This window comes from Lithobates pipiens, unplaced genomic scaffold (assembly GCF_037356315.1).
Source record: "Lithobates pipiens isolate NorthernLeopardFrog02 unplaced genomic scaffold, aLitPip1_a1.2 Scaffold_27, whole genome shotgun sequence".
Classification (NCBI taxonomy): Eukaryota; Metazoa; Chordata; class Amphibia; order Anura; family Ranidae; genus Lithobates; species Lithobates pipiens.
Genome location: NW_027507788.1, coordinates 152,321,372 through 152,335,090, shown reverse-complemented (window position 1 = coordinate 152,335,090; position 13,719 = coordinate 152,321,372). Strand labels below are relative to the sequence as shown.

Here is a 13,719-nt window from a genome sequence, read left to right as displayed (position 1 = left end):
CTAACTGATAACTGTCCAGAAGGAGAGAGCAAAGGATGCTATCAGTCATAAAACAGTATGTGCCCATTTGTGCTTTTAGCACACCAGAACACACTGCTCACTGATAGTTTTGTACCAATTATTTTTTTTTTTTTATCATTTCTTCATATTGTGGGTGAAGTTTCGGGAAGTTCAGATTCTTTAGAGATTAGTGATAATGTTTGTAAAACAATGCATAGGAAGTCCGCTATTGCCTGCAGAAGTGCAATAAAAAGCACAATACATGAAATGCACATAAAAACACATGTAAAATGTGAGCCATAAGTCAGTTCAAGGTACTGTTTACGTCAAACACATGATCACAAAGAATTGTTATTACAGTATGTGCAAACTCTCAGTAAGTCATTGATTGAATAATAATCCACACGTAGCATGAACATACTTCTATATCTCAGTGGCAATTTCTCAGCTACTGCCAGACCTGCAGCTACAGACATGCTCTGATTGACTCAACACCGGAAAACTTAGAAGAGTGTCTATGACTTTGAAAAAGCCGGGAATAGCAAATCTCCTCTATACCGGTGAATGTCAGAAACTGCAAACTGCTGAATGCCACATTGCAAGTCTGAACCCTTAAATGTTCACCTTCACCATAGATCTGTGTTCTGCTGGAGACAAGTGCACACTATAACAATAATGGATTGTATTGTCATTCTCCACACTGATTCCCTTTACGACTAGTGGACTTGCAAGAACAAACCGTCTCCGAAGGAAAAAGAATACAGTATGTATGTGCAAAAATAAATGAAGCAACTAACCGTCAGCTTTGATAGTCCAAAGGCCCGGCTAGGAAAGGTCTTCTCTTTACAATGAAATCCAGCTTGACATGTCCCAAGAAAACAGATGAAGAACAGCAAAGTTCCTTGCGTGCCTCCCAACCCACAGTGATCTCAGTTCACTATTCAGCCCCTATTCAAACAAGTGAGCTCCAGGGCAACAGCAAGTTCAGTGTGGGAGGGGAGCATGGAGGAGAGAGGGAGTAACTCTCTCCTGTAAGCAAGCCCTTTCTATCCAGAGAGGAAACCTGTTCTTCAGGTTACAAGCTGCTCAAGTACGTTTGATTCCTTATATTTCACTTTTTTGGCAGGCTGAAAGAAAAATCCTCTCCGCCATAAAAATTTACACTAAAAATGTTGTGTTCATTACACCTTCTAAAATACTATTTTGTTACATGTTGAGTGTACAGTAATGAAGTTATGGTGTCTTACATAGCATTTGTTTGTATGGAGCTCTACAGATCACATCAGCCCTCCCCAGTTCTACTTAAAGCAGGTCTAAAGTCAAAAATCAGACTTTAATGTCCGCCCTCCTCCATTTAGGATATTATTAGATAACAAGGTAATAAAGGCAATAATATTTTTACCAGCCAGTTTATTCCCCTCTACTACTCTGCCCTAGGCGGCATCCAATGGTGGGTTCTGTGTGAGACATACAGGTACTTATTGGCTGACTGCATCTGCAAGAACAGCCAATTAATTCTTCTGTGTCACACAGAACCTGGCCAGAAAAGTAAAATTGGAAGCATTGAGGAATTAACCGACTGCTTAGACTGAGAAGACTCCTCTGGATGAAAAGTATTTCAATTTCTTATTACTTTTATTCAAATGGAGAGCAAGGAAGAGTAAGTAGACCTAAAATCAGTGATTGAGTGTGTCCTGTTTAAGGTACCCACATGAACATTATTCTGGATTGGATGATGGCTGTCATATGTTGATGTAATATGCTGGCCACCCATTCTCAGCACATCTTTCCATTGACTTTATTTATTTTTTGGATGCTCAATATTTTTTCCTTTCGGATTATGCTGCTACAAAAATGGTCAGATTGGGCAATGGCCTTGAGTTTGGAAATCCACATACACCTCCAGCTAGCTGGAGGGAGAGACCAGGAGCACCAGCAGGGGACCCCGGAAGAAGAAGATCAGGGCTCCTCTGTGTAAAACCATTGCACAGAGCAGGTAAGTATGACATGTGTCATTTTTAGAATGCACACAAGATACTTTTCAGAATCTGCACCAATAGAGGGTTGGCCTTAATTAGCTCTACTTTCATAAGATATGAACTGACACTATTTTGTTTTGAATTTGGATGCATTAATTGAGCCAAAATGTATAAGTGACACATTTTAGAACTACCTGAATTTGGTGCACGGGTTCAGGTCCAGACTTGTGGTCTTCCCTGCAGTCGACATTGGGGAGATCACGTGACCAGACAAAAGTGGCCTGAAAATAGGTAAATGTATAGATCTTTCTTCCACAGGTTAGTTAGTATAGATGTTAGAAGGGGATAGGGGACACATTTAAGATTAGTTAGATATATCCCAGAATTCTACTTTAACTACTTGAATACTGGCCTGTTTATGCCTGCTACCAGACTCATCCACCTTACCAATCGCTCTGTGTCTGCTACTCATCTCTGTCAATCTGGCTCCCGCTCACCCAACTAATTAGATTCAAAATACTAACTACTTACAAAGCCATCCACAATTTACCCCTCAGCTACATCACTAGCCTAGTCTCAAAATACCAACCTCCTCGTTCTCTTCGTTCCTCTAAAGACCTCCTGCTCTCTAGCTTCCTCGTAACCTCCTCCCATGCTCGCCTCCAGGACTTTTCCAGAGCCTCTAAAATCCTATGGAACTCCTTATCCCAATCTGTCCCATAATCTCCTACTCTATTAGTTTTATCTGAAAACCCTTCTCTTCAGAAAAGCCTACCCTAGCCACACCTAACAACTGTATTTTCATTTTCTCCTTCAGCTCACCCCCCACAGTTATCTTTTTTGTTCCACTTGACCCTCCCTTCTAGGTTGTGTTTCAGATGCGCAACAACTGTAATAAATCTACATTATTTTACTCCCATGACATGTTTCAAGACTAACCATATTCACCTCACTCAAAGTCCCAGGGCGAACCCATTGTATATATGTATTGAATTAGGGATTGAGGTGATGTTGGGGTAACACCAGACCTTGGATCATTTATGTCCCTTCTAGAGAGTCCTCTGATCCCTTCTGTATTGAATTGTATTGTAAAAGTACTATCTGCCCTCATATTGTAAAGCTCTGTGCTAACTGTTGGCGCTATATAAGTCCCGTATAACAATAACAATTATTTTTCAGTTTTCGGCACTGCACAATTACTCCATCATGCAACACTATACCCAAATAAGTTTTATATCATTTTGGGAAGATAAAGCTCTCTTTCGTAGTCGTTTTATAACCACTGCTTTGTTTTTTTCTAAATATATAAAGCATACCTCCCAACTTTTTGAGATGGGCACAAGGGATTTAGCAAATTAGCAAAAGTATGTAGGCACAGGACACACCTCCTTAAAGAAGAATTGTACAAAAAATAATTAGTTAAATCCACAAGTTCTTTTTTTACCACTGCTATTCCTTTTCATACTGGTCTTTGAAATGTACAAATGCAGCAGTTTAGAAACTTGATGAAAGGTTTAACACTGGGAAACACTTTTTGAAAGATAAAAAGTTTGATAGGGAGACACTGAAGCAGGCTGCAGACAAAGGTGTTGATAACAAAAGACAGGCTGAAAATAAAGCTGGCCATAGATGGATAGAAATTTGGCCATTTCAGCAGGTACCAGCTGAATTTTGATCTATCCTAGGCCGTTCCCACTAGAGAGTTGATCTAAGGATTGGCTTCTCTAGAGTGGGAATATTGTTACATTTCCACTCAATCAGTGCATGCAGCCAATCAGCTGCAGTGCTGATCAGTTCATTCTGACCACAGAGGATTCTCCCTGCTGTCAGAATACAAAAGCGTAGTGGGGAGGATTCCTATATCCACCTCCATTTTGTGGATGGAGGAATACGTTTTTTGGGGGGGGTTTTAATCAGCTGGTTTGTATTCTCTGATTGGACAAGATGGAAATTGTGACATTATCTGCCTCTTCTCCTCACCTTGTTCAATCAGAGAAATGCTTTGTATTCATTTAAGAAAAAAAAAACAAGTAGTGGTGCCCCCTTAGGGGCTGCTGAAAGTTGTGGTCCACCTGTCACTCTGCCCAGCCCGGCATTCACTTTCCAATCACCTTTGAGACAATGAATGGTCCATATGCTTGTTTTTGGTATTTTTATTGAGGGATTTGAACTTGGATAGGGATGGGAATATATGGGATGCCCCATAGAATTATAGAACAATCAATTTGGGATAGAACTATGTACACTCTTTGTACATGACACTTCTTCAGACTCCTCCTGCACATCACTCCAGGCACAGCTAGTACATGGTTAGGCCCAATTCTGACTTAGTCAGGCCCTAGAGATTGCCATTTTCAGGCAGGGACCGGAGTCCCATTTTTATGTAGCAAAAGTAGAATAGAAAGTCTTTAGTGTTAGCTGTCCTATGGTGGACTACTGCTCACAGCAACCCCTCTTCAGACCCTGCCAGCCTTCCTGGCTGCAGCTGCCTGACTCCACTGCCTGTGACATTGCAATACCTACTGGCTCCACCCCCAGCTCTGACTGTTTTCTCTCAGTCCTGTGCATGTGCACCCCTCGTGTGACAGTGATCTGCCTGTACTATGCTTCTCAGCAACATATCAGCTTTATGAAAACGAGCTGGGACCAGGTAGGAAGTTACAAGTAAGGGCTGTGAAGGAAAGGGAGGGGGCTGTTTGTGTACAGGGAGGGGCCAGAGGCTTGTGTGTGTACATATTTGTGTATGTGGGGCTGCCATATATACAGGTGTGTGCATGTGTGTAGGGGGTGGCTGACATATAAACAGGTGTGTGTGTGGGGGCACTTACATATTACAAGTGTGTGTGGGGGGCCCTAACATACATACAGGTGTGTGGGGGTGACTTACATATATATAGGTGTGTGTGTGGGGGCACTGACATACATACATGTGTGTGTTTGTGGGGGGCTGACATATATACAGGTGTGTGTGGGGGCACGCTGACATATATACAGGTATGTGGAGGGCAATGACATACATACAGGTTTGTGTGGGTGGGGGGGTGGCTGACATATATACAGGTGTGTGTGGGGGCTGACATATATACAGGTGTGTGTGTGGGGGGGGCTGACATATATACAAGTTTGTGTGTGGGGGGCGCTGACATATATACAGGTGTGTGTGTGGGGCTGACAAATATACATGTGTGTGTGAAAGGGGGCTGCATATATACAGGTGTGTGGGTGGTTGACATATATACAGGTGTATGTGTGGGAGACTGACATATACACAGGTGTGAGGGGGGCTGATATATATATACAGGTGTGTGTGGGGGGGGGGCTGACATATATACAGGTGTATGAGGGGACTGACATATATACAGGTGTGTGTGTGTGGGGGGGAGCTGAAATATATACAGGTGTGTGTGTATGGGGGGGAGCTGATATATATACAGGTGTGAGGGAGGGCTGACCAATATACAGGTGTGTGGGGGGCTGACAATTTAGACATGTACACTGACAAAAAATATGTTCGTTTTCGTTTCATTTTTTTGCTTTTTTCGAAAATTTCGGAAATTCGGAATTTGGAAATTCAGAAGACACATGGACATTAGGATTATTATTATAGAAATGATTTGTATGTATGTGCTTTAAGCCAGGGTGTATATTGGCATTAAGCCACTCGATCCATATTGTTTCTCGTTGAAAGATCCAGCGATCCCAGTTGCCTCCCTGCAGATCTTGAGAGATTACCTCTAGCATCCCAAATTTAGCTACTTCAGGCTTAAATCTGTGGTGCAAGCCTATGTGACGGCCTACTATTGTGAGTTTCCTTTTAGAGGAATAGTATAAATGGTCTCCTATTTTCTGTTCTCTGATGGTTTTGCCCACGTAGAAGGAAAAGTAAATCAGGTATATAACTGCTTTTGTACTACAGTTAGCGTGGAAAGAGGGTATAAATAATTCTCCATTTGGAAGTATAAATTTTGTATCCAAATACATCAAGTACATTGACCACAGCGGAATATACCACAAGGATTCCTAGGGCTGGGTGATCCCTCCTGATAATGTCTACTTGTAAGTTTATCTCCTAATGAGGTTGCCCTACAAAATACCAGCTCCGAAGTGGGTCTGACGTATTTCTTGAGGACATGATAAGTTAGTAAATGCCAGGGATCAGTAATAGAATTCATAATTGATTGTGACGAGCAGAGAATTTAGTAATGACTAACTGTTTCCGGTTGTTTAGTACGGGGAGGGCCACTACTCTCTGAATTCTGTCTTTTATCCAGTTTTCTATCCATTTGCAAACTGATATTTCCAAACCTGTAGACTTTACCTTACACATGAGCCGTGTGTGCGGAACTGTATCGAACGCTTTTGCAAAATCCAAGTATACCACGTCCACCGCCACCCCTCTGTCCAAGGTTTTACTTACCACCTCATAAAAAGAAATCAAGTTTGTCTGACAACTTCTGTATTTCATGAATCCATGCTGTCTGTTGCTTAAAATATTTTTTTCCTGCAAGAACTCGTCTATGTGGTCTTTTATTAATTCCTCCAGTATCTTCCCAACTATAGAAGTTAAATGTCATGGTTATGCAGTGATCTTCCTGTGTTTGCTTACCTCCCCTCATGTGTTCAGACTAAGAGGCCAGCCACTTCCACCTGGTGGTTTTTATAACCTCTCCTCTAAGCATGGCTCCACCCCAGGCCCTATCAGGGAGCCCTATATTAACCTGTGCACTGCAGGCCATCAGTGCTGATCAACCATTGTGTATTCCTTTGTGTGTTTAGCTTCCTGTTACCTGCCGTGTGCTCTTCTGTTGTTCCGTTACCGACTTTGGCGTGTCTTTGACTAGCCCTGTTTGCCTGTGATCCTGACCTTTTGGCATTTCCCAGACTATTCCCGTCTGCTTGTGGCCCCGACCTTGGCTTTGTCCCTCACCATCCCTATCCTCCTGTTGCCTACTGTGGGTGTGAGCTGGGGGACCCTGGGGGTCGCGACCTGGAGCCAGTTGCAGCCAAGTCCATCCTCACCACTCGAGGCTCGGGCGAACACCTGCTGGCTCTTAGACTCCGCGCCCCAGGGAATCTTACGATCTAACCCCGGTGGGACCTGTCTCCCGTCCGCAGCAGTCAGCCGTAGGGTCCACAACCTTGCGGTGCACTCTTGATCCCTACGGTGTGCATCTGTCACCTCGCCTCAAGGTGACCTGACAGTTTGATCAGCCATGGACCCGGCTGACGTGCCGCTTCCTGCAGATGATCCATTGCAGAGCTTAGTTCGCAGACTTGAGACCCAAGAATCGCATCAGACCCAGGTGATGCGATTCCTTCAGGATTTGGCATCGCGTGTTGAACAGGTTCAGGCCTCATTAGGACCCCCGGTTCAACAACCTCAACCGCTATCTGCCACTGCACCTATCGCATCAGTCGCAGCCACACATTCATTACAACTACCAGCTCCGGTCCGTTTCTCTGGGGACTCCAAGGCTTGCAGGGGGTTCCTTAGCCAGTGCACAATTTATTTTGAACTTCAGCCCCAAAACTTCCTGTCCGATCGGGCAAAAGTCGCATATATCATATCCCTCCTGTCCGGCGAGGCGTTAGCTTGGACCGCCCCTCTGTGGGAACTGAATGATCCAGTGGTTTCTAGCCTGTCTGATTTCTTGAAACTTTTTCGGAATATCTTCGAGGAACCAGGTCGTGTCTCCTCAGCCGCTAGCGCTCTTTTACATCTCCGTCATGAGTCTGCGTCTGTGGGACAGTATGCTCTTCAGTTCCGTATCCTCACAGCTGAATTGAGCTGGAATAATGAGGCCCTTGTTGCAACCTTTTTACATGGCCTCTCTGATAGAGTGAAGGATGAATTAGCGGGAAGATCCCTTCCTGCTGATCTGGACAGTGTCATCACCTTGTGTAACCAGATCGATATTCGCTTTCAGGAGAGGGCCCTGGAAAAAAGACGCCAGCACTCCCCGTTCTTTAGGCAGCCTGAGCCCCCAGTCCCTTCTCTTCGATCCGAGGAACACCCCCTGCCTACTGAGGAACCTATGCAGTTGGGCTGGACTAAATTATCTCCCAAAGAATGTGCTAGGCGCAGAACTCTGGGCCTATGCCTCTATTGTGGGGCCAAAGGTAATTTCCTTGACACTTGTTCTCTTCGTCCGGAAAAATGCTCAGGGCTAATACATCTGGAAAGTGGAGTATTAGACCCTGAAATATCACCTTCACCTTCTCGTCTTCTTTCTGTGTTGCTTCATGTCGGTGCTTCCTCTCGTTCGGTCTCGGCACATCTGGATTCCGGAGCCGCTGCCAATTTCATGAATTGGGAAACTGCATCCTCCATGAGACTTACCCTTTTGCCCCTTACAACGCCATTGGTGGTCTTGGCGATTGATGGCACGGTTCTCTCAGGGAGCCCTATCCGCTTTCAGACTATTCCTGTTAAGATGTCAGTAGGGAAACTCCACCAGGAGTGGATATCCTTCCTTGTCTTACCTAAGGCTTCATCTCCTATCATATTAGGTCTTCCTTGGTTACGGCTCCATTCTCCACACGTTGATTGGTCTGCTGGACAGATCCTGGCTTGGGGTTCCTCCTGTTCCTCTTCCTGCCTACTCAAGGGTACCCCAAAGGAGAAACTTCCTGTTACCACCATCCCAGTATCTTCGGCTCTTCCCGCTGTATATAGCGATCTCTGGGATGCGTCCTGCAATAGTCGGACTGATGCACTCTCTAGGTCATGTGGTACTCTGGATGAGGGGCCCACCTATGAACCTGAGTTGATCATTCACTCCAGTTCGCATAACCATTTACCTTTGTCTGTCCCTAATCTCCCTTGGACGTACAGCCAGGCTAACTTGTCTGCAAGTTCCACAGTTGCTATGCCCTGTGATAAGACAAGTATTTGGCGCAAATCAAAGATATTAGGTTCCCACTTGAAAAAAAGGGAGTCTATAAGGTTACATATGGTGAGTGCAGGGAATGCACTACTTTGTCCAGACCAAAAAAAGGAGGGAATAAATGTTCTTTAGTTCATGGAGAGGGGGAGGGGAAAAGGGATGGGGAGGGGGGGATGGATCCGCATGCAGGGCTGCCACCTTAAAAGAGCTGAAACTTGAGCTCCTGGATTGCTGTAGATAAAGGAGAAAAAGGAGAGAAAGGGGCGCCTCTGGGTGCAGATTTTTTTAAAAGGTTTTATTTTCAGTGTAAAAAACATAAAATTTTGCACTCACATTTAGTAGGCAAAAAGTAAGCATTAAACACCAGGGGTCATCTGGTATATCTGATTTTTGGGACGTCAGCCAGTGGTCCGGTCCACATCTGTCATCTCATCGCGTTGTTCCTGTTCCTCTCACATGCTGTCCACTGCAGGTGTTTTGTATGAAGCAGCCGGCTTGTGGTGGACACGAGATGTGCGGTCTTCAAAACGAGGCTTGGGAGGCAGAGACGACCAGGGCGCGGGGCTGTGATGTCAGCGGGTATGCAACGCGTTTCTTGAGCGTGCGGGTCGAGATTGTCGGACGACCGCGCTCTTTCATCAGGCAGAATCAGAAAAAAATGCAGGGGACTCAGGATATAAATAGGGGCAGGCTAAGGGCAGTGGGCGGGGCTGGAGGCGGACTAGGAGCAAGTGAAGGGGCATGGCTACGATCGAGTATGAGAAGGAAAACAATGAGTAATGAGGGGAGAGGGAAGTGGGATGAGTAATGAGGGGAGAGGGAAGTGGGAGACAGAGGGAGCTGGAGCGGCTTAGTATAAGGAGGAAGTCAACGTCTATGGTGAAATCTTATGTACATATCGCTAAAGATATCTATGGGATAAAATCCTATTTGGAAAAAATCAAAGAATGGATGGAAGAATGAGTAAACAAAGGAGGATGGAAGGAAGATAAAAAATATATATTAAAAATGGGTAAAAAGGCTTAAAAAACTTAGAAAGGAAGGTAAAAGAGAGGAGCATACATGGAGTGTGTAGATATAATTATATTGGAGATTGGACGTGCAGGACATATGTGTTATAAGGGAATAAAAATAAAAATAGTGTATGTGTATAGACACATATACACATACACGTGTAGATACGTACGCTTATCAGTGTTTTAATGTAATTAATAATGTTATTCTAAGCGTATTGTATACAATAAAATGAGAATTAAAAAACAGAAGTATAATCAGGAAAGCACACATATATGCCTACATGGACACATGTGTGTATGTGTGTGAGCACATACATGAGTGTGGGGCGCGGAGATAGGAAAAAAAGGGGTACGAGGGAGTGGATTACGAGGGGGGGGGGAGGGGAGGAAATAAAAATGGGGGGGGAGGGGGAAAGGGAAAAAAAGGGGGGGAAAAAAGGGAAAGGGAGAGGGAGGGGGGGCGGCAAAAAGAGGGGGGGGTGGACGGGGGGGGGGAGTATTACACAAATACAAAATCATAACAATAATTTTCTAAAAGAAATGCATGGGTACATATACAAGCCAATATCAGTGCATGATTCTTTGCAAGGAGAAGAGAGAGTATAATCGCTTGAGAGATGCAGTAACGGTGGAAACAATATGTATACTAATATATTTTCCATAAATATCGGTAGCTAGAGCAAGCGGATAGATTGAGAGGATATCTATATAGATGGAAGGATATTTTTTGTGGAATCATGTTGTATGATAGAGACTGCACTATGGACAAGGGGTGTCTGGTATGGGGCAGTTTGAGCTCTACAACAGATGATAACGGGTTGGTTATATCAGAGGATGGTGGCAATTTCGATACACTCGTTGATTCCCCCTGGGGAGAGTGCGTCGAGAGTCTAGATCCAGAAGGTTTCGCGGGAGCATAATTTTTTAAACCTTTCCGCTGAAGGGAGATGGTTGGGGATCTGCTCAATAACCCAGACCTTGAGACCTGATGTGGACCCCTTATGACAGAGGGCGAAGTGTCTGGGTACGCTATGGGGGTCTGTGCCTCCTTCTATTAGTCTACGATGCTCACCGAAACGTTGTCTGAGAGTCCTAATGGTTCTCCCTACATATATGAGACCACAGGGACAACTCAGACCATATATTACGAAATCGGATGAGCAGTTGTAAAATTCTTTTAGTTCATAGGTTTTGCCTTTGGTGGTAAATTCTTTTTGTCCGTGTTTGACAAATTTGCATGTTTTGCAAAGTGCTTTGTGGCATTGATACATCCCAGTTAGAGGTATCAGTTGGAGGGTTTTGGGAAAAATGGATTGAGTTTTTAGTTTGCTGGGTGCGATTTTGTTCCTCAAGTTTGGGGCCCTGCGGTAAGTGACAGATGGTCGGGCTGGGAGTTCAGTTTTTAGGTGGGGGTCCTGCTGTAGGATATTCCAGTGTTTTTTTTAAATTCTTTCCATAGTTTTATGTTCATTGTGAAAAGTGGTGATGAATCTACTAGAGAAATTCTGTGGGGGGCGGTCTGTTTTTGTTGCAGTTTTTTCTGAAAGACACTGTTTGAAAGCATTTTCTATAAGGGGTGCAGGATAGTTTTTTTCTTTACATTTAGTTTTCAAGGTGTTACTGGATTCGATATAGTCGATTTGTTTGGTGCAGTTTTGCCTTAGGCGCCAAAATTGTCCCTTTGGGATGTTTTTAATCCATTTTGGATAGTGACAGCTATTAAAGTGAAGGTAGGAGTTGCCCGCGGTTGGTTTTGTATAATTTTTTGAGATAATAGCATGACCTTCGTGTCCCAGTTCTAGGTCTAAGAATGCTATGGTCTCGCAGTTGGTATTAGACGTGAAGGATAGGCCATAGGGGTTATTGTTACAATGTTGAACAAAGGGGGGGATTAAGTCAGCTGCTCCATCCCAGATGAGGATAAGGTCGTCTATGTATCTACCGAAAAAGATTATGTTTTCTGAAAAAGGATTATTTTTGTAGATGTAGTGGGACTCCCAGAAGCCCATCGCAAGGTTCGCATATGAGGGCGCAAAATTGGCGCCCATAGCTGTACCTTGGATCTGTTGGTAAAAGTCACCGTTGAAGGTAAAATAATTATGTGTCAAACAAAAATTAACGGCCTTTAGCACAAAGTCCGCTTGCCTCATATTCATTAGGGGGTCATTGATTAAGGAGTTTTCAATCGCTTTTAGGCCAAAGTCATGTGGGATGGAGGTATATAGTGAACTGACATCCAGGGAGAGCCAGGTATATGACGTTTCCCATCTGTAAGGGGCCAGGAGTTCTAGGAGGTGACGACCATCGCGGATATAGGATTGCAGTTGTGTCACCAAGGGCTGTAGGAATTGATCAATGTATAAACTGAAGCCTGTGGTGACACTATCCATAGCAGCCACAATTGGTCGGCCAGGAGGGTGGTGGAGATTTTTGTGTACTTTGGGTAGATGGTAGAAGTAGGGGATTTGGTAGAAATTTTTTTGTAGGAAGGCGGCTTCTGTTTTTGTAAGGATCCCTTCTTGGAGGGCAAATTTGGTTAAAGCCTCGGCTTCATTTGCAAAAATATTGGTTGGGTCATAGGTCAGTTTTTTGTAGGTAGAATCATCAGCAAGGAGGCGGAGAGACTCCGCCACATAGTCGGATCGGTCTAGGAGGACTATTCCGCCCCCTTTGTCGGCAGGCTTGATTACTAGGTCTTCTTTATGTATTAGCTTGTTTAAGGCTAAAATTTCGGAGCGGGTTAGATTGTTTTTATATTTTAGATTTTTTTGGGATTTTGAAGTGGTGGTACATAGTTTGATTATGTCCGCATAGACTACTCGATAAAAACTTTCAATGTATGGGCCTTTAGAATGAGTGGGAAAAAATATTGATTTAGGTTTCAGTGATGTATGGATAATGGGGGGGGATGAGATAAGATGTTGGGTGAGTAATTGTGACGTCATTTCATCGTCATTAGAGATTTCTAGAGTGTCGATGTCGATAAAAGATGAGTTGGAGATGGATCCTGTATGGTCATGGAGTGGGGATGTGATCAGTGGGGCGGGTAGTTCTTTAGTCTCTTTTGAGTTTTTTTTCTTGTTTTATGTGGAAGTGTCTTTTTAGAGTCAACGTACGTACGTAATTGTTCAGATCTTTAAAGACGGTGAAAGGGTTGGGTCTATTTATAGGTGCGTAATTTAAGCCCCGACTGAGTAATGAGATATCAGCGGGTGATGGGTTGTATGAGGATAGATTAAAGATTTTTACAGTTTTTGGTGTTTTAATATGTTTGCGTAAGTTGGTCTTTCGTCCTCCTCTACAGCCTCTTCTGTGAGTTTTCTTTTTCTGGGGTTTGGGGTTGGAGGAGGACTTTTCACTAAAAAAGGTGATGATATAATCTGGTTTACTATGGGGGGGGGGGGGGGGGGGTATGGTTTCTGGGTTGTGGTTTATTTGTACGGGGGTGATTGGGGATTCTACCGTGGTAGAGTTTATTGTATTGGAGGTGGTAGGGGTTGGCTGGGAGCTCTTCTCATTCTTATTGTAAGGGCTACTGTTTATGTTTTTATTTTTATTTTTATTTGTGTTTTTGTTGTTTCCCGAAGTAACAATTTGTGTTGTGTTGATTTTGTGGGGTTCCAATCTGAATTCTGGGGGCCCTGGAGATCTGTTATAAAACTGATTGAGAGATTTTATTTTTTCGTCCATTCTCACTCTGTTCTTATTTTCATCTTTATTCAGGTTTTTTGAACTCAGATGATATCGATGAGTGATAGGACCAAAAGGGTCAATGCTCATCAGTGCAGGGGGAGATTGTTTATACGGTTTCTTTGTGGTGGAATGGCTAGTGTCATG

The 13,719-nt window shown here is 43.8% G+C and overlaps 1 protein-coding gene across 1 annotated transcript in view; it reads right to left on the bottom strand.

Moving 5' to 3' along the window:
* PLCH2 (phospholipase C eta 2) overlaps positions 1-974 on the bottom strand; it is a 998,026-nt gene extending 997,052 nt beyond the window's left edge. Inside the window, exon 1 of the mRNA XM_077457673.1 lies at positions 798-974. The gene's annotated coding sequence lies outside the window, so the exon portion shown is untranslated. The remainder of the gene's footprint in view (positions 1-797) is intronic.
* Positions 975-13,719: the final 12,745 nt, after the last annotated feature.